The sequence below is a fragment of the Centroberyx gerrardi genome, chromosome 16 (genome assembly GCF_048128805.1).
Source record: "Centroberyx gerrardi isolate f3 chromosome 16, fCenGer3.hap1.cur.20231027, whole genome shotgun sequence".
NCBI classification, from domain to species: Eukaryota; Metazoa; Chordata; class Actinopteri; order Beryciformes; family Berycidae; genus Centroberyx; species Centroberyx gerrardi.
Window position 1 is genome coordinate 2,211,924 of NC_136012.1, and position 26,217 is coordinate 2,238,140.

The window sequence follows — 26,217 nt, forward strand, 5'->3', positions numbered from 1 at the left end:
GAGAGTAAACATGACACAATTCCGTCATTATACACACTTTGAATAATCAGGAAATCACAGAACTATTTTTCACCTCCGCAGCACAGACTGCTGTGTGGTGAAAGTATGTTAGTAGCGGAGTGATCTAGTTTTGCGGACGGTCAGGTCAGATTATAAACAGTAGAGTTTGGTGGGAGACGATCCACTGAGTGGAAATGGTACGGTGCTGCTGCCTGTGAATATAAATGTCAGTTGGTCGCCATATATATATATATATTTTTAGATATTTTGACAAAGCCCGTTTGGACTATTGTTAGCAGCAAGAGGCTAGCTTGCCGTTTCAACCGACAGCTGACTCTGGAGTCAATATTCTCTGTACTACAGGTATGTAAGAGACAAATTATATATAGGTCTAAAATCGCCTAACTTATCCTTTAACCTACATATCCAAAATGCCACCTAACCCAGGCTAGCTTAGCCTCCTTTAGCCTAGCCCAACCAGTCCTTTAGCCTTGCTAAGACTAGCCTCATGTTTCTGCATTACTTTTGTGACTCTTATTTGTGAAAATAAGAATAAATTAAAGTAAAAATTAAAGTAAAATAAATAATTTCCAAGTGTAGTTGACAACAATAACATGGAAGTCTACAGGCTTATTTGTGCCAATAGCTGATGCTTCAACATTTTATCATCCTGATTTTATGCAGCTGTGCTCTGTGGAATTCATTATCACTCTGGTGCTCATTCAACTGAAACTTGTTAAAGTACAGTCGACCATTACCTCATCAAACCAAAACAAGGAAGAGAAGCAGCCTAATAGTGCACTACAGTATGATGTTTTCACTAACAATCTAAATAATTGATAAATATTGGGAGGTGAGAAAGACCATGTAAAATACTGCCATAATTATAAACCCCTGCAATGTAGCTGAATGCTATGAAACAGCCTTACCTGCAACTCCAGCTTAAACTATGATTAAATTAAATTACTTGGACGCATGACTTGACATATACCAACACACCATCAGGGAATGCAGACATAACAAGAAGACATTCCACATAGTTGTAGAAGAAAAAACAGTCCAGTGGGTGCTGGGTTCTGTTACAGTTTTTTACGATTGCTAGCAACCTTTTATCAGTTCTGTAGTCACATTTTCATAACTCTTAACACAGTTAGCACAACATCGGTCTGTTGCGGGCCATACCATTAACACATTTCTTGTTCCTTTGACACAAAATGCATTCACTGAACACATTTTAAAAACTCTTGAATTTCTTTTACACACAAGCTCAACCAAGACCAAAACTATGGATTTTTACTGCCAAATTTACAAATGCTTTCACACTGTATGTCAGAACAGATAACCTCATGTTCTAAACCTAACTTATAGGCTAAAGTTGAAGTGAACAGCAGTTCACATTGTACATTGAAACATGTACATTTTTATTGCTAGTGAGAAACAGCTGATTGAAGTTATGCAAATAGACCAATCACAGCTGAACACTGCCAGGGGTGGATAAGGCACGCCAAAAGATACTTCCCAAGGTGCATAGCCAGAGAAAATATAAGGAGTGATGTGGACGAGAACATGTGGCCAAATGCAGAAGACCGGGTAGATTAGAAAAGGACTGTGTATTTTTCTTTTTTTTTCTTCTGTGCCTTTTTCTGTTTGTATATTTTATTTTTACACCACTGTAACCAGCAGCTATACTGCAGATTTTTGTTGATCTCTTGCAGTAATTTCCTATAGCAAATAAAGCCTTTACTGCAGCAATTCTGTAACTTATTCCTTTTTCATATACTGTACATTCTATAAAGTAAAGATGAGTCATTCACTTCTGATATAGAATGTTTGCAAAACATTTACTACACTCAACAAAAGAAAAATGTAGAGTGACTTCAAAAGTAACTGCAGTGCGAAAAACAATTGATTATCAATATACTGTCTATTGTATAAGGGTAGAACTGACACATGTAAAGTAATGCATTTTCTGTAATACCATCTGCTGTTAGTATTTTGTATGTCGTGCTGTGATTGACTAAATGTTCCTGTTGGAAGAAAACATGTGCTAGAGTTTTGAAAGAATTATTTGATTTTGAGACATGTTTGCAGTGTTTTGGTAGAGTTAGTGTATTTTGACAAAGTATTCTTGCATTTTGAAAATTAGTGTTGGTGTTTAGTTTACAATATGTGATTTTGAGCATAAAATTAACTGTTTTGCCAACTGTGTGTTGTAGGTGAGTTGGTGTGTGAAGAGTTTAGAAAAAGTATTATAAGTATTGAAAAACGCTTGCTAGCGATCGTAAAAAACTGTAAGAGTGGTGATGGCATATGGGACAAAACTTTTTTTGAGCTTGGCATGTTTGCATAGATGGACATGGCACCTGCAACCAGATGACAGTAGTTTGAAACAGTCAAAGAGGGGGTAGGACGTGTCAGAGATGATGGTGTTGACCTTTCTTTATGGAGTTCTTGTATTTTTGGATGTTTGGAGTCTTTGTTGGCGACATTTTTGTATATCTGTGTTGTGTTGGTTGGTGAGGTGAGGTTATGGTCCAGTGGTATTTTAAGTGCTCCACCTGTTCGACAGCTTTTGATGGTTATTGGGGAGAGTTGGGAAGGTGGTAGCTTTAACAGGCTGATGGTGAGTTCCTTGGTTTTTGTGATGTTGAGGTATAGAAAGTTGTCCATGCACCAGTGGGAGAAATGAGTGATAGTGTTCTGATAGGTGGTAAGTGAGTCGGTGTTATTGAGGAGTGCTAGTGTAGCGGTGTCATCAGAGTATTTGAAGTAGATGGTGGTGAGAAATGGGCTTTGACAGCCTTTTGTGTATAGTGTGTATAGGAAGAGACTGGGAACGCATCCTTATGGGGATCCTGTGTTCGTTGTGGTTGGTGGTGACAGGGTGCCTATAACTCTGATAGACGGACGTCTTATAACCTATAGAACATGATCTGGTGGCATCATCATCAAATCAGAAGTCTGATCCAGCCCAAGTCCTAAATCACAAAGAAGTCTAAGCCTCACCACAAGCCTCTCTAGTATGCTTTTTGGGTGAAGCTATGTGTTTGCAAGTAAAATGGATTGGAAAGAGAACACAATAGCCCCGGCAGACGAAGAACAGTGGGTTACTTGTTCTTTTGTCATCAAAGACACTAATTAAGCCAGATCAATGCATCAATTAATTGAAAATGTTATCTAATTCAGTGGCGTCTTTGCTTGTCATCTTGATGTGAAATTTAGAGAGATGTGTGATATGTTTTTACTAAGTGCATTGGGGTTTTTAATCTCATCTTCACAATTTTGTTTTTTTCCTCCTTTTTTCTTTGCTTCAATATTTTTTTTATTAATGTGTGCTATAATTTCACTTGTGTATTTTATCACTGTGCAAATACATAAACATACCTAGGGAACATAGGTTTTCATTCACTTTGCGCTCTGTGTTTGCTATACACCAAATTAACCAAATTGGAATGCCATATTATTCATGATGACTTTAGATCATTTCGACCCCACTGAATCTTTGTCAGGATAATGTGACAAAGGTACAGTTACTCCTATATGTAATTTCTTGTCTTGTGATCTCAGTACAATCATGTTTGTCAGGTTCATCAGGTGTACTGCGCCTATAGGGATAAAGGCTGTGATCACACATGGTTATGCATAGGTGGAGTTATGTCAAATAACTTTATACAATAACTGCTGCACAGTAGGAGTTTGAGCTGGATCAGATGGCGGAGGAGGCTGCCAGACAGACCAGGTAAACCCAAACATGTAGTGAGGGTTTGCTGGGAACACCTGGTGGACAACTATATATATATAGGTATTGTGGAGGAGGTTGGCTACGTGGAATCAGAATGGACCCTGTTCAAAACCTCCGTGATGAAAGCGGCTGCTAGGAACTGTGGCCAAAAGCTGGTTGTTGTCTGTCATGGCAGCCACCCAAGAAAGCGCTGGTGGACTGGTTGGCACAGGGAACACCTGAGTCAGCAGAGAGGTACAAGGAGACCTAAAAAGCGACAGCAGCTGTAGTTGCAGAAGTGAAAGTTGGGTGTGGGAGGAGTTTGGAAAGGCTGTGGAGAATGGCTTTTGGGTGGCCTCAGATGCTTCTGGCAAACCATTCAGTGACTCTTGAGGGAAAGGCACATTGCTCAGGCTGTTTTCGGCCAACATTGTCTGATGGAAGATGGAAGGAACACTTTGAGGAACTCTTCAACTCGACAGGCACACCCTCTGTTCAGGAGGCAGTGCTGGAAGATTCTGGAGGGTTTGAGCCCATCTCCTGGGTAGAGGTCACTGAGGTAGTTAGAAAGCTCCACAGTTGCAAGGCACCAGTGGTGGACAAGATCTGTCCTGAAATGCTGAAGGCTCTGGATATCGTGGTTGTTGTGGTTGACACGTTTCTTCAATATCATGTTGGATTTCTTTAAAAAAGGGTACCGGAGGATGGTTACAAATATTGTGGGATCACACTGCTCCCTGGGAAAGCCCATGCCAATGGAGTGCCAAGAGTATGCATGTTTTCATTCCAACCAAAGACTACACCAGGTGATTAGCACAACTTCAACCAGAGATGAAGAAGAAGTAATCAGTGAAATCAACTTATTGTGCATATTGTACATATTGTGTGGGAGATGTTGTTTGAGGATGGGATGCTGGGGCTGCGGCTGCAAGCCATTTGCTGCAAGCCATTCGTTCTCCATACAGTTGGAGTGAGAGATGTGTTCTTGGCATTGTGCAAAGCTTGTGTGCCTTTTCCCCATTCCTGTTCGTAATATTCATGGACAGGATATCAAGCAACTTAGGTCTGGAGTGTCCAGTTGGGTGCTATCAGGGTGCCATCTCTGTGGTTCGCAGATGATGTTGTCCATTTGGCCTCGGACTGTGATGTCCAATTTGCATTGGACATCACAGTGAGTGTGATGCAGTTAGGATGAGGATCAGCACCTCCATGGTTCTCTCCCAGAAAAAGGTGGCCTGTCTCATCCAGGTGGGAAGTGAGCAACTGCCCCAAAGTGAGGACGTTGGTGAGAGTTCTGACCCTTACCTATGGTCATGAGCTCTGGGTAGTGATGATACAAGTAATGTTTCTTCACAGGATGATAGGGTGAGGAGCTCAGCAATTCGGGAGGACCTTGGAGTTGAGCTGCTGCACCCCCACATTGAGAGGTGCAGTTAAAGTGGTTCGGACACCTGGTAAGGAGCCGGGTGCCCCCCTTTGCAGGTACACCAGGCACATCTGACTAGGAGGAGACCCTGGAGCAGACCCAGGACACGCCGGAGGGACTACATCTCCCAGCATGCCTGGGAGCACCTGGAGATCCTGCGGGAGGAACTGAAGGAAGTTGGGCTGCTTTACTTTCCCTGTTGCCACCACTACCCTGACCCGGATAAGCAGCAAGACAATGGATGGATGGATGAATGGATGTTCAAACACTGATAGAAACTGATAAGGTGCATGCATCCCAGTTGTAGTGCACAAGACCAAAGCGTTGGAACCCAGATGATGGGGGTTTTGGGTCGGGGATGGTGGGGGTCATAGAGAAGCCCTTCAGATTTATGAGCCTATTGATTTCCATAATGTAGGGTAAATATGCAATATATAATCATATATAATCAGCAGTAATTATAATCAATTTATCAAAATATTATCTATTTTTATGCTGCCATGCCTGCCTGTGAATATCACTAGCTATGTCTTTCTGGAAACAGGCCTTATCCACCCATGGCCATATCACATGTTGTATAATCTTAGGTTTCCAGAGAAAATTGTTGAGTGTCCTTTCACCTGATCCATATTGATAAAAAGACCATTGATTAGACACGCTGGGTGCTGGTTGGATGTTGGATTTAAATGGCTATTGACAGATTGTACATAGGCACATGTCAGCTGAAGTATAACAGTGGAAGTGTGTGTGTATCTATGTGTGCATGAGAGAGAAAGGGAAAGCGAGAGAGAGAATCTGTGAGTGAGTGTGCACACTCAAAGCAACTGAGTCAGAAGAGAATTTAAATTATAAAATGTGCTCTCGTCCATTCTTTGCATGTCCATACCAGCCAACCTGAGGGCTGCTTTTTAGATCCATTTCAACCTCCTCCAGTGATGCTCCATAGCAGAACTTGGTGTCCTCATTCTGTCACTGAGGGAGAGAAAGAGTGGTAGAGAGAAAGAAGGTGGGAGGGGACAAAAACAGAAAGAGAGAAAGAGAGTGTAAAACACTGCTTCTTGAAGCCGATAAACATGCATCTATCCCTCCTTCTGAATGTCCCCGAAAGGAGAAAGAAAAATGTATCACTTTGTAGCGGCTTCCTCATTATTAGGGAGATAGCATTTAGGGAGATTTAGTGAAAGTTAGCAACCCACTGTAACCCTCAGGTCTTGACCATCGCTCATCTTCCAGTGAACTCCAGATTGGTTGCTACACTCTCATTCACTGGAACACTGAGTGGGTGTCATTGGATTGGCATGTGTTTCAAAGTTTTGAAAGTGTTCAGCTCCCGGTGTCACAATATCATCTGCAGCAAATACAACTCTAAATCACAAGCAATGAAACATTCATGTCGCATTTTCATATTGTGATTCCCGTCGTCTGGTTTGTGGTGCAAAGGCACCGGCACCTGTCCAATCTGCTTTCCCCTGAAGAGCTCAAAGAATCCAGTGATTTCAAATATCATTGCAGCTCTTATCTGTCCACCTGTGTGTACGCTTGGCACATTGTGGCAGTGATGATTCAGCCGAGAAGAGATGTTTGAGACAGAGAGATAATAGGAACCACTAGGGCTTCGGTAAACATCTTTTTACTCCTTTCAAACACGCAGAGAATTAACCTTTTGACTGGGAATGAAAGAGAGAAATAAACAGACCAAACAGACTATTAATATTCAGATTTATTTAGAAGTAGTGTGTGGCAGAATTTTTATTAGACCTCACCACATCGCAGTGGGGAGAATGTATTTGATTAAATTTGCTAAAGCATGGTGACACAGTTGGTATGGAAATGAATTTGTGATTACATCGCATAAGCGTGACTGACTGTGAAAAGAACATGGCCGATCCTGTTGACTCATATTTACTTGCTGATAATGGGATGCTTAAATAGACTTTAAACAGTCAATTTGGTGTTTCAATTCCGCTGTTCCTTCTGACATGACACACCCATCGCTGAACCGCCAGGACAGGGCATTGTATAAAAAAACAGTATGAGCTGTCAAAAAAGCAGTTTGTGGATGTGTGTGTGAAACAGAGAGCCCATCCAGCCTTTTCTATTGAAGAAAACACACAATTAGCGCAGGGAATGTCATTAGTTAGATGCCTATCCATTTACAATCAGTTCATCTGATTGTTAACATTCTGAATGTGCCCCCATCCTCTACTTGGCTAAAAAAATGTGATGTCTTTTTTTAAATTTAGACAAAATTAGGTTTGCCATCAGAGGATCCAATGACAGCTTGTATTATTTTAACCTATCTGTTCTCTCACCAAAATGAAAACTTACAGCAGGCCTGCTTAACAATCAGGCCTGCTCCATAACTATCATTATATTGTTTTGGGTCTCTTGATGGGTTAAGGGTTAGGGAATTGGGCTGAAAAGAAAATTGTGGTGGTAGCAGTGTGCATCAATGTGAAACAAAAGCACTGTTCTCTTCCACCAATAAAGATATACTGTATATATATATATAAAACATTCTTAATGGTTTTGTTGCCCCCATTATCAGTGCCCTAGTTCCTAAGTGGGAGGCTATGCCATTACAGCAAGATGATCAGGGTCTGTAGGTGTGAAACATCATAGAATGTTACTTACATTCAATCGCAAACTTAGACTTGGAAGTAAAAAATATAAAAAAATAGCAGCAAAGACGTATGTATAAACACACTCAGATCAACTCGAGTCAGTTGTTGGCATGATATTGATCTAAGATGGATAACACACACACACAAATGCTGTAAATGATGGACTACAATGACGCCTCACAGGAGGCTTTTTAGGCTTTGTCTTCATATGCGGATGCATAATAAAGCCGGGCCAGAATAATTTATTATTCTGTTGATAGTCATCATCTCCATCTTCCAATTTTGTTATGAAATTGATGACGTACTTGAGACAGCAGTTGTTGAAAGGGAAATGTATTTAGCTCTATAATGAATGTCATAGCTTTCTCATGAATAAAGACAGACTGTACATGTAAAGAAATAAACAAAACACCCACAGCTCAAATAGCTAGTCATATAATAATGAGAAAGTGGCATCTTCTCGAATTGCTTTTTTATAATACATAATTTAAGCAAATAAAGAAATCCCTCTGAGAGCAGGACTAACTTTTCCCACACAGTCCTGAGTACATGGAACCTCAGTACAAAACCCCTGAAAAAATAAAAGACATATGTAACAGTCTATAAAAACATATAAACATATAAATGGTTTTGTGAAGTGGAGTGTTTGTGCGTGCGTTTTGCAGTTAAACCAGCTTAAGTGTGGCTAGCATTTCCACTTAAAATGGACAATAACCGATTTAAAAATCCACCAACAACCACAATAAATCAAACAACTAGACATTCATTAATGAATATATTAATGAATAAAGTCTTGATTTCAATTGAGCTTACCGGAATGAGTGATTTTAATTTCACTTATTTCTGCTTTATTAGACAATGGAACGCACCGGGAAAGGTGGAAGTGAGGGACAATGGCACAAGTCTGCGAGTACATCGAATGAGCCTTCGCCTGCAAAGCCACCAGGAGGCCACCCAGTAAAAAGTGAAAATGACTTGGTGCTGTGCTCCACTTTTCCATTCGCAGCCTACTCCGTGTCTCTAGGCCGCTGCAGCGGGAACAGGAGCGTCACGGCAAATGAAGACGAGAGAGAGTGAAGATAACTCTATTATGTTACACCATCCTGGATATACAATGCCACGAGGCTCCAATCCGTACAGCATGACAGTGTAGTACAGCAGGGATGTGATAAGATTCAGCAGCACCTTTTCTGATGTGCAAAGCTTGTAGGTCACTGATCTGATGTGATGGTGGGTTTACCATTAGATGGCAGTGCAGCTCACTCCTGCCTACTGAAATATCTACTGGTCTGCTAAGCATATGGCTGGTGGAGCACAGCCGACCCTTGCCACCATAACTAAACAACAACAACCCAGAATAATATCCATTTGTGGCACTGTGGCAACCCCCGCTGCACCTTCTCTATAGCAATCACACAGGAGAGGGAAGGTGTTTTTTTTTTTTTTCCTCAGATGGCCCTTTCAGATGACCTCTTACTTCAAAGAAGAGGGAGAGGGGGAGGAGAGAGGAGGAAGAAGGGGAGGGGGGGGAGAAAAGAGGGACAGGAGGAGAAGTAAAAAGAATATTTGAAGAGGATTAAAGAGAAGGAGGTGAAAAGGAGGAGACGTTGAGAGAAGATGGAGAAGCAGAAGCGGGAGAAAGAGGAGAGGGAGTGGGAGATGGAAATAAAGAAGAGGAGGACAAAGAGATGGAAGAGTAAAACATTGAGGAGAGACGAGAAAAAACAATGTGTGAAAGAACAGGAGACCCATGCTTGTCTCTGTTCGATCTGCAAGAGGAGTGCATTTCCAAAATGTCATATATCCAGTTTTAGAAAAGAGAAGTTCACCATTAAATACTATAGAGGCTGCATGTTGTAAATCAAGGAATTAAGTTACATAGTATCCATTAAAAAGTCCCATCATTTTTAAGTTGTAAGATTGTGCTATCAGTCATTTTGTCAGAGGGGGTGTCACTTTTTTCAAGTGGTGATTCAATTTTCCAAGTCTAGTTCCATGGTTGTATTCAGTGTTGCAAATAAAATGAAAAGGCTATAAGCCACTTCAATGCAAAGGGTAAAAATGTATTATTGCTGCTTCGTAGGCACAAAACAATAAGGCGCATAAAGAGCAGTGCTGCCTGAGGAAGAGCGCTAAACACATTGCTTATCTTGCATGCAGTATAGCAGCCTATCGCTGTGTGCTATGATTGCTCTTTTTGCAGCTTATTATTTTGTGTTTACTAGCAATTAAAACCTTTGCATTGAAGTGGCAGTGGCCAGAGCAGCACTTCTCAGACTGATAATACAAAGAACCTCCAAAATACATAGGCGTTTGGCTGTGGGAAGTGAGAAAAACGGATGGAGACACCCAACAGAGAAAATAGCACTGTTAAGATTTCTGTTCTTACCAGCTGAAAGTGGGATGATAAGTGATGATGACAAGTGAGGAGAGTGAAAGCTACTGATAGAATCACCAGGCTCTCTGTAGTATATGTTATCTCTTTATGCTAATAACAAATGTAATGATAGTGGAATTTAATATGTTCGTGTTTTGTTCTTTTGCTGACAGCCCCCTTGAAATCCTCAGACTCCTGGGGTTCCCTGAACCTCATTTTCAGAACAGCTCTTCAAGATTTTGTGCATCATTTTGGAGTCTCAGTGGATGCTGCTAGACAGAGTGACAATTGTTTCCTACGTTTCTAAGAGAGGCATCTTATTTCAAATACAACTACTTAGGGCTGCAGCTATCGATTATTTTAGTAATCGAGTATTCTACCGATTATTCCATCGATTAATCGAGTAATCGGATAAGAAATACTTTTGCTTTATTAAAGAGCAATAGTAAATATACAAAAGAGAAAAGCTGTCCGCACGAAGCTGTCCATACGACACTGTGATTTACTGAAAACGAGGTGAAATAATAATTATTATTGATATTACTAGGCCTAAATATCATACAAGTTCATAAGACTGGCTAATGTACATTTATTTACTATGTTGAAGGGTTGCCCTACACCTGCTGACCCTACTCACTGCAATCAAACTAAACTGAATATACCTGCTGTATTGGACTGGTGCATTTTAGGCTCCAATTGCTACTTACACCACCTGATATTTTGCTTTCTGGGGTATTTTATGCATCACTGTGAGGGGAGTAGGTGTGTGTGTGTGTGTGTGTGTGTGTGTGTGTGTGTGTATGTGTGTGTGACTATCATAATAATAACATGAATGAAGCTCAGGCTTTCACAAATTGACTGCAGCATTTTATTTTCTGTGGTTATTTTCTTGAGCAAAACTTAGCTAACTTAGGGACATCATAACTAGCCACCATATTGATTTACGTTCTTAACTAGCCATTACATATAGCCATAATTAACGTGCATTCTTTACTAGCCTTCATCTCATCCCGTTTTAATATTAAGTGCTGACTCCGCCCACCCGGCCAGTTTCGGCGTACGCCGGTAGCAATTACAAGTGGACCCTATCCTACAGTCCCTGCTCTCAGCGGAGGGAGGGAGCTACGCTGTGTGTGGGAAGCGCTGTGACCGTCAGACCTCTCTGGATTAGACAGGCAAGTAGAGAAAACCGGCATCAGCCGAACCAATTTATTGCCAAATGCTTTGGGATTCAACACATTAACATTGCTTCCCATGGTCAGAAAAAGTCGGCAGATTTGTCGCTAGTCGCTTTTGAGAAATAAAGTCGCCAGGGGGGTCTGAAAAGTCGCTAAGTCTAGCGACAAAGTCGCCAAGTTGGCAACACTGGATCCGAAACTTTGGACACTTTCTGTCGTTTTCTCTGGCCTGTCTCTTCTCTTCGCCCCTCGCTATTTTCTCTCTCTTTCTCCAGCGCGTTGTGCAACAGTAATAATCATCCGTGCGAAACACTGAGCGTGTATATAGTTATATGGATTAAACGAAGCTTCGATGCAAAGAATTTGCATCGATGATTTTTAGTAATCGAGTTACTCGAGTTTCTCGAGGAATCGTTTCAGCCCTACAACTACTGTGGCTCCTTATGGACCTGTGCTTTGTACAGGTGGCTTAGTTTAGACGCATACATGCAGGCAAGCATGCACACAAACAGACACAAGCATGCATGCACGCACTTTACACACACAAACTAGTGCTGTGACGATACCAATAATTTGACTTTGGTTGCAATACTCGCACAAGTATCATGGTTTCAACCTGACAAACCAGCTAAAATGTTATTACAAATGTTCTACAATAATGCACAATAATGTACAATAACACTAATAAACTTTTAGTTTCTTTTGCCAATGAAGTATATGAATAACACATGGCCACCAATTGGCCACTACCTTTTATTGAAACCTTTATCGTAATATTGTTTGTAGCCGACTTGCTGTTTGCGTCACCTGTGTTTCCCAATGGGTATATACAGTATCTGCTAAGGGAAGATGTTAGCATTGTTATAACGTTAATAATTTGTATTCTCAATGTTATTTCAATGGCAAAATTATCACTAGGTTGCATTCAAAAATAGTAAAAGCAACAAATGTTTTGCTAGCTACAGCTAGCTACTAGGGAAGGGACGATATGCTTATCTCACGATACGATTCGATATGCGATATGGGGTTCACGATTCGATACAACCATGATATGATGTCATAAATAGAAGTTCAGTTACAACAAAGTATGACTGTGCAGAATTATGTCTTTCTAGCAGTGGCATTGGCTTGCTAGAATGTAAACAACAATTTAAAAATGTCATTACAAAGTGCAAATAATTTGGATGGAGAGCTTGTGAAATTGTGTTGGGCAAAGCTGTCTCATTTGTGATTACTACAGCAGAACAAAATGGAGCTAATATTGCGATTCTGCACCACGATACGTATTTACGTACAAATTTTTCTATTGCCATATATTGACATAGTGGATGCAGCAGTCAGGGCTTTGCAGAAGTGTGGTCTGGGGGTTTAACCACTCCTGGAAGAGAAGGAGGGAATTAGCGAAGATGCAAGCTGAACTGAGTCTCCCTTAGCATGCTCCAATCCAAGATGTGCATTGATGGGCGTCCACTTATGACATGATTTCCCGGGATGTTTGAGTTTGTCAGACAGCAGCGCCCTGTGTGTAGAACTTACAGGCAGCAACCTGGTGAGGAACACGAAACATGCCATCAGCACAGACTTGCCGGTGCGATATTGTGATGCAGACACGGTCACAGTGATGAACATGGCATGCACCTTGGACCTTCATTTCAAGTTGAGCTTCATGGACGATGATGACTACATCAGAAGAGACTTAGAGGAGCAGGTCTCATGGAAGTGTTCTGTCAGGGAAGTCAGAGCAGAAGGTGGAGCAATACTTCCAGCTCTGAGGCTCCAAAAGGGTTTGGGCACGATGATCCCAATCATCATGAACATCACCGCTGATGAAGATCCACTGCAGTGGTGGAAAACTCATCGAGGCAGAGGCCACTTATCAAATCCAAGAATGCCAAGTCGATACTTGTGTCCTTGTGGACACTAGCTGTCTTGGGGAGAATGATCTTCTCATGAAAGTAAGCAGAGAGAAGCTTCGTTCCACTGAGATGGACTGTGTGCTTCACATCGCGCGCGTGATTAATTAAGACACACAGCTGTTCATTTTCCCACCTGTTACAACCGGCTTTGTACTGTAGACTGCAGCGCTGCTCGCCATTGTCGCAATGAATCTTGGGGCTTTCAATTCGTTCGCGTCGGCCAAGTCACCATCGGATGCATCCTCAATATTTTGAGGTTGGCAAGGAAATGTCCAGGTTTTCTATCCGTCCTCTGTCCTGACGTTCTTTTGATTTGGAATCGTGCTTCGGTGATTAGATATTACGTAAAACGTGTCATGGAGGACACAAGAACGCATAGGAACGCATATTGATAATCAGGCGAGTTTCCAAGGCTGGCAAAACTGGCACACTACGTCCTTTGCATTCCAGTCATTAGTGTGGCATCAGAAATAGTTTTAGCTGTCCAGGGAACATCCAGGCAGCTCTCTGATCAAGCTTGAAAACTGATAAACTGAACATGCTTGTCTTCCTTCATGGGAACTTGCCATATAAGAGCTCTATCACACACACACACACACACACACACACTCTCTCTCTCTCTCACACACACACACACACATGCACACTCTCTCTTTCACTCTCTTACTTCCCTCTTTATCTCCCAAATGTATTCCACCTCCCTCTCTCTCATATTAATTTACAGAGATATATGTGATGGGTTTTTTTAACATCACATTTGATTACTGTGATTATTTTTAACAATGTGAAGTAGTTCAATTTTGTTTTTCAGAATCACAAATATGAAACATAAGATGAATTTGGTAAAGTCTTGTATTGGGATAAGGTATAAAGAAAAGCAAAATAAATATTGTATTGGGAAACTGCTGTTCTCTGTTCTATATTTGAACAAAAGCAGATGTGCTTTTGGATGTGGCCATAGGGTAAAAAACAAAGTAAAAGATGGATTTTGAGTGATGGTGGTGTTATTTTTCTGCGATTGCTGCTATAGATATCATGATATTAACATTACCATGATTAATTTTGCCATGATAATTTTCTATACATTTCTATATAGGGTATACCTAAAAAATTAGATATTTTCTCAGATGTTGACATGAATAGTCACAGAGTAGTTCCTTATGTGTAAAAGAGGATTTTGAAAAAGAAAAAAAATTATGAAGTTTGAAAGCATCCAGTTGTAGACAAGTAAAGTGTGATGCCTGACTGATCTGAATTAGCCTGATGCCCCTATGGGAAAAAAAAGGGAAATGAAACCACAGAAAGTGCTTCTCCATTGGACATATTTTGCTATCATGCAGCTTGCTTGCTCATATGCAAACAGCAAAGATGCATGGTTATCAGAATGGAGCATAAAATGTCATCTGAAGCTTGATTATCTGATGATCAAAGGTTATCTGGTGGTGAACTTAATACATTTTATTAATAATTTACTTCAGCGTGAATTTAATGCAAGGTGACAATAGTAAAGATGACATCAAATACTACATGAAAAGGTAGCAGTTTTGGAAAAACTCTGGTACTGTACAATTTCTCAAATCAGGTATTTTATCAATAGTTGGGCCATCGCACATACTTTTCTCCAAGTCAACAGGTCAAAACTAAACATTCTGTCAAAAAATAATTGAAGGAAACACTGATGGACTTTTCTAACCAGTAACAGTAGTTTTTTGTTGTTGTTGTCATCGTTGCTGCTGTTTTCTTTTTGTTGTTGTTGTCGTTACTGTTTTATTTAAGTTTTTGCTCTTTCATCTTCAGGTTCTCATTTCATGTGCCTCTTTTTGTGCCATAAATTGGACTATGTTGACTAATGGCTGTTTACTTTTAGTGTGTGGACCCCAGGAAGACTAGGGACCGTCATGCGGAAGCTAATGGGGATCCAAATAAAGAATAAGAAAGAAGTCGGACACCTGATTTGTTTGTGTTCATGTGCTTTTGGTTGGAAATATAAACCAACGTGTAGCTGAAGAAGCATCTGATTTATGTCTTTCAAAATTTCTTTCAAAGACATCTAGAGAGCTGTTAGCAGTACCTGCATGAGAATGAGCAGCAAAGGAGACACATAAGGTGATTTACCAAGTTTTATCACACGGCTTTGATGAATACTCAATTCTGATTGGCGAAGATTTTTGAAGTCTGTTATTTCTGAATAATAGACTGCTGTTTCACATGACAGACCGCTGTTTCACATCGAATCATATCACATATCAGTTTTCCATTTTGTGGATTTCTAATCAAATTAACTAGCACCACCTTGTGCCAAAGACATTACTCCTTTGTTACTACAGACAAAGACTACTAATTTAGTCAGATAGCACAAAACCTGATTGCTGGTTATAGGTTGAATGGCAATCTTACCAGATTAGCTACAGATGTTTCGATGGTTACAGTTTTGCTACAGTGTAGCCATGGAAGCTAGCTATAGATGTTTCTATGGTTCAGTTCTGCTACAGTGTAGCCATGGAAGCTAGCTACAGATGTGTCTATGGTTACAGTTCTGCTACAGTGTAGCCATGGAAACTAGCTACAGATGTTTCTATGGTCACAGTTCTGCTACAGTGTAGCCCATAGATGCTAGCTACAGATGTTTCTGTGTTTGGAGTCCGGCTTCACTATTTTTTGGCGAAAGCTTGTAAATTACTCTAGCTTGCAATAAAAATTTTTTTTATCAATATTTCATGTCAAATGACTATTGTCTTTGGTAAGTCTGTGTAACAATGGGTCTTGATTCATCCTGTCGGGGCTTTTTTCGTGATAATGACTGGCTCCCTGTACATTATCTCTTACTTAAGGCTGTATTAGGCAATGTCGACATGTGGCCCCAACAGGCAGTGAGAGGTGACTGTTTGAGCTTTGGGACTTAAAATCCTTAAAGTCCTGTACGGCTATGTCAGTAAATGTCTTCTTCTTAGTGTGTGGTGGGGATGGAGGTGGTGAAGAGGTTCAGCCATTGTTGGTGAGTCCAGCTTTCTCTGGATGGAACGCTGCTCACTGCTGTTTAGTTGACACTTTTGGCTTTCACTCTTAAGTTTTGATTTGTCACCAGTCTCCAGTGGAAGATTTCCCAGAAAGTATCCATACCCACACCCAACATTTAATTTGGATGTGGGCTGCAGAGACTTCCAGACTCCTCCAGGACATGATGCATCAGCAGGCTTCTCTCCTGGCTGCTGAGCAGAGACAAGCACCATTAGGACAACATGCAATGGTTGATGCCCCCACTGAAATGAGCTCACCCACAGCAATGGTCATGTACACACATAGTGTTAATGCTTTAACAGGGACTTGTAGGCCAACAAGGCTACATAGCCGTGTGTGAGTCTGTGAGTGTGACCTAAAGTGTTACTGAGGTAGGTGTGTGTGCCACTGTTTATTAATGTTAACGAGAGCTTTCTCACACACTCAGCTCATGACGGCACAATGGCTCAACACTTCATCAGGTGAGTGACCTTTGATTTGTTTTTTCTCAGCCTCTGCGAAGCCAGAGTAAAGGTCAATGTCCACCAGACACGTTTTTGATCCGGTATTTAGACGTGCGTGTGTTGGAGCCGTCACGTTATTCAGTGTTGCTGTGCCCGCCAGGCACGGACACGGTGTGTCAGACCAATTAAAATATACCTACATTCCAGTTGATGCATGTAACACGGTAAGCTATCACTGTATGTTTTAAGTAACGCGTCGTGCCTTCTAATGCAACTAAAATAAACCATGAAGAATCATTAAGAATCGTTTTCATTCTCTTAAAACATGCAATATTATAAGTTATAAAAATACAAGATACTTGTACTTAGAATTCTTTTTTCTCAGTACATGTTTTGTGGTTGAAAAGTAATCTGGGGTTTGAGTCTGGTACCGATACCAATATACCAATATATCAAAACAATATATCAGTTTTGGCTTCAGAGTTTCCCTACCATTGAATAGGTGGTAAACCCTAGAAGAATTGAAGTAGTCTGGGTTCAATGGAGAGTTTTAGTGTCCCATTATGGTCTAAATGCTGTTTTAGAAGCTTTTCCACCCTGACAAGAATAAAAATCAGGGGGAAACACTGAATACTACTTTTTTGGGCATAAAAATTATGATTTCACAAGATTACAAAGAATAAAAGTAGCCTACCAAAAGTAACCTAGCTCCCTCATAATGAGCAGAGAACATATTGTTTGTGATCTTACCTCAAACCACAAGCACCCATTGATTCTACAAGCAAGCTGTCAGGTTATATACATTAGTTTGCTTGTCATTCATTAAGCGCATTTCCCCCACAATGATCCCCTTGTGCAGCGGCAAAACAACAACACACTTCGAGGACAAAATGAGGACACACCACCAGGGAAACATTTTTTTTCAGGCGATACTAATTTTGGCACAACAAAGTTTGTTAATGATGCTATGCTGTCACCTGGCTGTCACTAATGTCAACAATGTGACATCTGAATACTAAGGACTAATACATGCAGTATCAGCTTTTAATGGGAAAGTTTTCATGATTTTCCAGAGGGTGAGCTCCTCACTGTAGAGACATGGAGGCAATGACTTAAATATGTGTAAATAAATACATATCCTTTAGGCTTATTTGGAGTTAGCTACAATATGCTGTGATCAATGCATCCATAAATAGAGTTTCAGATCATACGCTACATTTATTTGAGCTAGCCACGAACAAGGAGAGTGTGACAATCGTACCAGGATGTGGAAAAATAAATCAGTTCACATTAGACAACTGACTTTCAAATGTTTTCACCTTGTTGGAAAAGGGTACACACTAGGTGATGATGCAATGGGGGATCTTATTTGTCTTAATGGGGAATTCGAACACATGCATGTCCAATGCATCCAGCCTGTTTGTTGGATGCACTGCAATGAACTAAGCTAAATAACAAAAGTCCATGACAAAGATGACAATGGCAAAAATTTCTGGAAAAATAAGATAAAACTTAACCTCAGTTACACCATCTTTTTAAATTAATGACCATATAATTGAACATTTATGAGGGCAAGGGTGTGCTGTAGGTGTATGTATATGTTTTGAGACAGACAGTGATAGTTTCCTTCAAGCCCTCTTCTCCTTCCTTCCATCTCTGTCTTTCTAACCTTTAATTTGATCCCTCCTCTTGACTATTTCTACCTTACATTTCTCTCTGTGCTTTGGCTTCTCTCTCTTTTCTCTTTCTCTGTCTCTTCCCAACTTTAACCCTCATTTTATCAGAAAGGAAAAAAAAATCAAAGAATAGTTGTCATTTTTGCGTTATTTTGAATGCCTTAGATTAGAATCGCCGCCATTTGGTGTGTAGTCCTTTTCAAAAAGTGCCCAAAATAAGATGGCGAGATATAATACATTTCGTACAGGGATTAAAATACATCCACGAGCATCATCTTTGCTAAATTTAATCTTAACCATTAAATTTAATTTAACCAAGCCTATGCCCCTTACTTTTAATATTGATTTTTGCTAATGGAACGCGAATCATCGGGGAAAGCAGACTACAAGCAATACCTTACTAAACTTTAAAGACAGAAATATCTGAATGATTGCTAGCATACACAACAGCATCTACTGCTTTCGTTGCTTAGTAGTAATACAAAAGAAGCGTCACAGATTTGTTTACACAGCTGTTGTTTTACCTAGCATCACCTAGCCTAGCTAGCTAGGTACAGTAGCAAGATTACTAAATCTAAGACTTTAACATTACTTCCCTAAACTTTGACTACAAATACTATATTTTTTTAACCACTATTCAGATAAGACTTTCTTTTTTAAAGAGTGTGAAAAGGTAACTCAAATAGGTATCATAAAATTCCTTATATTAACTCATATATATATAGTACAGATTTTCTTATGCTGTTGTGGGCCTCTATCTCATTCACACATGAAACCTGTAAAATTGACAGATAAATATTTCCGGTAAAGGTAGCAGTGTCTGTTGTTCACACAAGACATGCCTTTCCGCCTTTTTAATGCTACCATCACACAACACTGGCAATACCGTTATCCTCGTAATCCTCTGTTGTCATACAGTTTATAAACATGGCGGATGAAGACGCTTGGCACAGTGCTATGCTAGCTAATCTTTTCATGCGCCCGGACGCTGAGGAGCTCTCTTATTTCCACGTTCAATTCAAAATGTTTGCCAATTCTTCGACAAACAAGCACAGATCCACGGCGCGTGTGTTCAATTCTATGCACTGAAGCACTGCGACACGGTTAAATTACCTAATTCCACTAATGCAACACCTCCCACTCCCAGAATGGTGTAAACAGTGAAGATGTCCTGCAACAGGACAATAAGTGAGACACTGGAAGCGTGCTTCCTTTCAGTGTAGCTGCTCTCAACACAATGAGAAGCAGAGGCAGCTACCAACAATCAAGTCCACAGTCCAAACAGCACGTCAGATCTCACACAGCACCCACTGGTGGCGACAGAAATTAGTGCACTTAAATGAAATAACCTGGAGGGTGTTTTCCATTACTGAGTTACTCTGAGTTACTCTTTTTACATAAAAAAAACAATATACACACACAAATATGTGACCATACATTCAGTGTGCGTCACACTAACGTTACTTAAATACCACAAGATGACGTCACCTACCGTTAAGGTTTTTAGGACAGCAAAGACGAGTTACTGTGCAAATCCCGGTTACTACCTGTGGAATGTTAACCGGGAGACTCTGTGGATTGAGTTCAATGCTGCTGGTCTGCTGTCTGTACATCTCCAAATTACAGACATGACATGATGCGCACATCAAGCCGCTGCGAGGCTTGCCTGGGCGCCGTTCACGTTGGTTTAGCGTTGAGTCCGCAGGCCTCCTGCCAATTCTGTGCTCGACTGCCTGTGGAGGAACTGCAGCGACGGGCGGACGCCTTCACGGCGGTGGAGGGAAGCGGCGACGGTAGCTGGGCTGACCTCGGCGCCGTCTATCTGGACGACGAGGTGGACAAGATCCTCTGCGGCAATGACTTCCAGAATATTCCGGAGGAAATCCTCGATGGCGGGCATGAGTCAGCTGGCTCGGCTCCCTCCATCTCCGGCTCTCCTCCCGATTCCTCCATCTCCCCGTCGGGAGACCTGGAGCCTGATCTTGAGGGCGGGGCCCCGCAATTGCGGCTTTCCCCTTCCCCACTGCGGCAAGGAGCTCCGCTGCTGCGGTCCTCTCCTTCTCCGCTCCAATCTGCCAGCCACATGCCGGCCGCCAAAGGACTTCTCCTGGACTTGCCGGACATCATTAAGCAGGCGGCGGATTTGAGGGGCATAGTGATGCCGGCAGAGCAACCTGCATCTGCTCACGGACTCTTAGGCGGGGATGTGTATGTCCAGGAGCCGCCGGTCAAACGCCCGCTTTGGCCCAGGTTTTCGGAGCTTCAGCCCTTCAGGGAGGCAGCGTTTTCCGCCCCCGGAAAACTGTGAGCTCTGGTGGCCAGATGGGAACCTTTCACCAGGGTCCATGGGGACACAGAAAAAGGTTTTCCCTCCGTTCTGCCGCTTGAACAGAGCGTGGCGTCGATCCTCCTCCCCAAGGCTACCTTTTTTGGTAAGTGGAAACCTTCGCCGCCGACGCTGCGGGACCAAGCCTATGCCCGCCTATCTGATTACTCGCACCAGTGTGCAGCGCAGATCACGGCGGCGCAGAACAACATCGCCCTGTTGTCCTCGGCTGTCTCCGCCATGGCCACCAAGTCCAGGGTTTTTTTTCCCCAGAGTTGGCAACGAACTTTGGCAAAGCGATGACAGCTGTCCTGACTCTCGCCACGGCGACAACGGTGGCGTCGTCCAGGATCATGGCGTGGCAGACTATGGTGCAGCGGAACATCTGGCTGCACGCCCCCGATGGGCTGTTTGGACCACTCCTCCAAAGCACCACAGCCCACCTACAGGAAGCGGCCGAGGAAGCGGAGAGGGTGAGGAAACACACCTTTTGGAGCAGAGCTGCACCTCCGCCTCATCCAATGCACAGGGATGCTCGCCCCAAGAGGAGGTGCCCTGCATCCACTGCTGCAGCTGTGCCCCCACGAGCACCCGCTGCGGCACCACCTCCTCCCCCATCGTGGTATCCTGCACCGGCGACCTCGACTCGGCAGGCTCCGCGCCGCCCAGCGTGCACCTGGCCCAACCCCGTCATCGAGCCTCCTCGCAAACAAATGCGTCAGTGGCAATGACGGGACGCGGGGATCGTGAGTCTCACTATGGCTGAATCGAAACACAACGGCCCTTTTCAGGGCCACCCACTGTTTCCTAAGGAGCTTTTTCCTTTCAGCCAGTCCGCCGATGCTCCCTGTGAGCTGTTTGCGGCTTCTCTCACACAGACTCATGCTCCCCACACTCAACAGAGGCTCGCCACTGCACACACAAAACACAGTGCAGCGAGCTCAACCCGAGCGAGAGCAGGCGATTTTCAAAATACTCCGCTCCCTCGCTCATTGGACCGTTCTACTGACATCATCGTTGCCCCTCCTCAGGGACAAGCGGACGTGTGTGAGGACAGGTTTTCTCACACAGCGGCATTGGGCAGCTATGCGAGTGAGGGGGCGGGGCTTCAGATGCCGGCGGGCCATTCATTGGTCAATGCATAGAGGCTCGCCGCCGCACACACTACACAATGCAGCAGTGCTGCCCGGTCACTTCCTTATATTTTAACGAGTAATAAATCCTCTACTAAAATGTGCTTCACTGACCGTAAAGGATTACCAACCACCTCCCTCCCATTGGTGCGAGTTAGTGGTGGTATCTCAGCACGGCCTTTTTCAGACTCAGTCTTTGAGCACACAGAGCGGAACGCTGACGCTGTCATACGTTCCCAGCTCCGCGGCCAACACCAGCTCTTTTCATTCCGCCCTCCCATGGCCTGTGACGTTCACGGCGGCAGAGAGGGCGACAAGCTGGCTGTATACCATGGCATCGGATGCTCCACAGACGTGCGCGCGCCTGCTTCCAGAGCGCTGCTCAGCGTGGCAAAACCTGTTACCCATGAATACATGGATGTCAAGGTTAATTTCAAAGGGCTACACGCTCCAGTTCGCCAGTCCTCCCCCCCCATTTCTCGGTGTGGTGGAAACGACCATGTCATCTCAATCAGAGATAATAGCCCTGAAGGCAGAACTAGCAGAGTTTCTGGGGAAGCTCTCCCCTGTCCCTCCAGGAGAGGAGAACGAGGGGTTTTATTCCCGCTATTTTCTCACACCAAAGAAAACAGGCGGGATGAGGCTGATTTTGGACCTGTCCCTGTTACAAATACATTATGAAGCGGCCTTTTCACATGTTGACAATCAGACATGTGTTGGAATGCGTGCGTCCCGGCGATTGGTTCACATCCATCGACCTGAGAGATGCATATTTCCACATCCCTGTCATTCCCAAGCACAGGAAGTTTCTGCGCTTCTCCTTCCAGGGAATCCAATACTAGTACAACCGATTACCATTCAGTTACTCTCTGGCACCTTCTCCAAGTGAATGGAAACGGCGCTGGAGCAATTACGCAGAAAAGGGATCAGGGTTTTGTTCTACCTAGACGACCTAATCCTTATGGCTCACTCCCAGGAGAAAGCTGCACTCCACACAGTGGAAGTTGTACAGCATCTGCAAACACTGGGTTTCACCATGAACTGGCAAAAGAGCTCTCCGCTCCCCACCCAGTCGTTAATTTACCTGGGTGTGGACTTGAACTCCGCCACCATGAGAGCAAAGCTGTCCCCAGCCAGGCTGGATGCGCTAAGCAAAAATTCAGAGATGGTTCAGCCGCCTGCGTCTCGACCCAATACGGCACAGAAGATGCATGCTGTCCATCCCTCCCTCACTGCAGTCAGACCTGTCATACTGGAAAACCCCCCGTGTCCTGTCGACAGGGGTTCCCCTCGGGAGAGCGACGTCACACATATCGGTGTACGCAGACACGTCTCTTTCCGGCTGGGGAGGGATGTGCGAGTCTCAAGTTGTGGGGGGAAAATGTGAGAATCCTCCTTCCCTCCACATAAACTGTCTGGCTCTCCTTTATGCATTTCCCCCAGTTCCCCTGATTTCTCGCCTCTTAGCGCGCGTTCAGGAGGAGAACCTAGCGGTTATTCTGGTGGCACCAGAACGCACGAGCGCGTCTTGGTTCCCGATCATGGTGCAGCTGCTGGCGGGGAAACCGTGGCAGCTCCCATGGTGCAGAGATGCACTGTCACAGCTGGACGGTGCGATCCTCCACTTCCCGGTAATAGGCCAACAACTGTGGGCCTGGCCGCTGAACAGGAGCGCTTGGAAAGGTTAGGTCTGCCCCCTGCGGTGATGCGCACTATCCAAGGTGCGAGAGCCCCTTCTACTACAGTGTGTTACGCGGGTAGATGGTCTGCTTTTCAGCGCTGGTGTGTGGAGAGAGGCTCAGATCCCACATCGTGTCCTCTGCCTCTCGTGTTAACCTACCTTCAGATGTTGGTAGATAACGATTTGGCTCCATCTACAATCAAAGCGTATGCTGCAGCCATTTCATCCTGCCACGAGGGCTATGGAGAGAGATCAGTTTTCACTCATCCCTTGTTGAAGCGCTTTTTAAAGGGAGTCAGACGACAGTTTCTGTCGTGCGTTCTCTAGCTCCGCAGTGGGATTTACCTCTGGTGTTGCGCGCTCTGGGGGTTCCCCTTTCAAGCCGATAGCCCAAGTCTCTCTCAAGATGCTATCCCTGAAAACAGCGCTCCTCCTAGCCCTGACGTCGGCTAAGAGAGTGAATGACTTATGCGCGCTGACGGTCTTGCCGTCCTGCCTTTCTATTAGAGAGGACGGGAGCGCAGCGACTTTACAGCCAAATCCCTCATTCACACCTAAAGTCCTAACAAACTCCTTTCGGTCGAGAATTATTTCCCTCGAGGGGTTCTTCCCGTCTCACCAACTCTGCCCAGTGCGCGCTTTGTCTCAGTATGTTTTGCGCACAGCAAACATCCGACAGACACAGCAGCTGTTTGTTCATTACAGAGGGCATTCACAAGGCTCGGCTCCTCAGAGGGATGGCGGTGGCAGACATCTACGCAGCGGCATCTTGGGCTTCTCCATGCCCTTTCATCCATTTCTATCTGCGCGATGTGTCTGATTCCTCCCTGACTCATTCAGTCTTAAACGTGCTAGACTGCAGATGATGCGTTGTCAGATCTGGCGTTTTTAGGCACATGCCAAACGGTGCGCCCCCAATCTAATCATCACGGATTAGTGGGCTGCATGAGGGATCATTATGATACGTAATCAACGTCTCACATTCTGCAACGGCACTGTTGTGTGGAGCGAGTGTTCACTCGCCTTTTTTCCACACAAGGTTGACATGAGGTCAACCATGGCACAGCCGGTGTTTTCCTGCCTTATTACGCTTCGCATTATAGGGTTGTGAACTGGTGTATGTTATCTGCTTGAGGTCCTTGGTGTCTCAGTGGGCATTGACTACATCAGCTTCGCCTTAACCCAATAGCGATAGCTCTTAGAGGGCGAAGCCTATACAAAATAGAACGTTAGTTATGTTACCATAACTCCAGATTCTATGAGTATAGGCGTAGCCCTCTATGACTTAGGCCCCCTGCTCCACCGACATTGGCCGAAGAAATTACTGGCTTTTGGGAGCAGAGCTCAGGTCCCGACGCTGTATATTCTATAGTTGAGGACCTGAGTGTAGCCACTGTAGCATAAAGTGGCAGGAAAGAAAATCTTCAGACTGCGCATGCGCGAGAGGGATAAACCCAATAGCGACAGCTCTTAGAGGGCTACGCCTATACTCATAGAATCTGGAGTTATGGTAACATAACTAACGATTTTGTGCCTCTGTATGGAAACACTGCATCTCACAGTCAAAAAAGCCCTCTAGAGGCTTTTTGTCATCATCTCACATCTTACCTGACTGACTGCCTACCTGACCTGAATTTGCCTTGTGATGCCCTCGGCTGCGTCGTGGGAAAAAGCTCCAGCTTTTGGTTTGTATTTCCCTTGTACATGTGTCTTTACACGGCACAGCTGGTGCGGAATAAACTCGTCACTTTGAGAACTTTGTGATTGGCTCACGCAGTTCGACAACAGAGCGTCCTAATGTTGTGCGTGCTTGTGCTGTTAATGTTATGGCATTGTTCACACATATGGTCCTTATGGAACTTTACCAGAAATGTTATGTCTTGAGCAGTGAAATTGCCGGAACTAATTTGCAGGCATATCCTATTCACACATGACCCCTATGCCGTTAAACTTATGGAACAGGCTGCATGTGTGAAAGGGGCTTATAACAACAAGGTGCTTCTACAACACGTCTGTTGAGGAATTTCTAACTGTTTCTCTCTCTTTAACACACACACACACACACACACACACACACACACACACAATATGCAGTCAACACACAAGTACACAAACAATGCAGTCAATATGCTAATTTTATTGTGTTTCCTAATGTGGTGGGTGAAAATGCAATACAGTGGTTGAGGCTGTTTATTCATTCTTATTATAATGGTTTACATCAGTGGACACTGCCTTTTGGTTTGTTACACACATCACTCTCATCACAAATGAAGCATTACGTAGTTTGACTATTTTCAACTGCTCTCATTTCCAAAACCTTATAACTATTTCCCTTCACAACTTCACGGTTGTTGCTGTCAGCTGTGCTCACAAGGCCTGTCTTATTCAAATAGGGGCTTATATGGAATTGGCAACAACAAAATTTCATACAATATCTGACATTTTCATTTATCATACTGACATTGCTTAAATGTCTGTTTTCAGTTAGCTTCAATAAAAATAAAAAAAATCTCATCCAACATTGTTATACATAAGATATTTAATATGACACCCTTTCATTTTCCAAAAAAATGTCACCTTGATTTATTCAGGGACGGTTTGCTGATCATGCATGCACTTTTTCAGCGACTTCCTACTTTACATTCATGCAGTTACACACCTTCACACCTGGGAGCTGCCCAGTACAAGCACAGTCTTC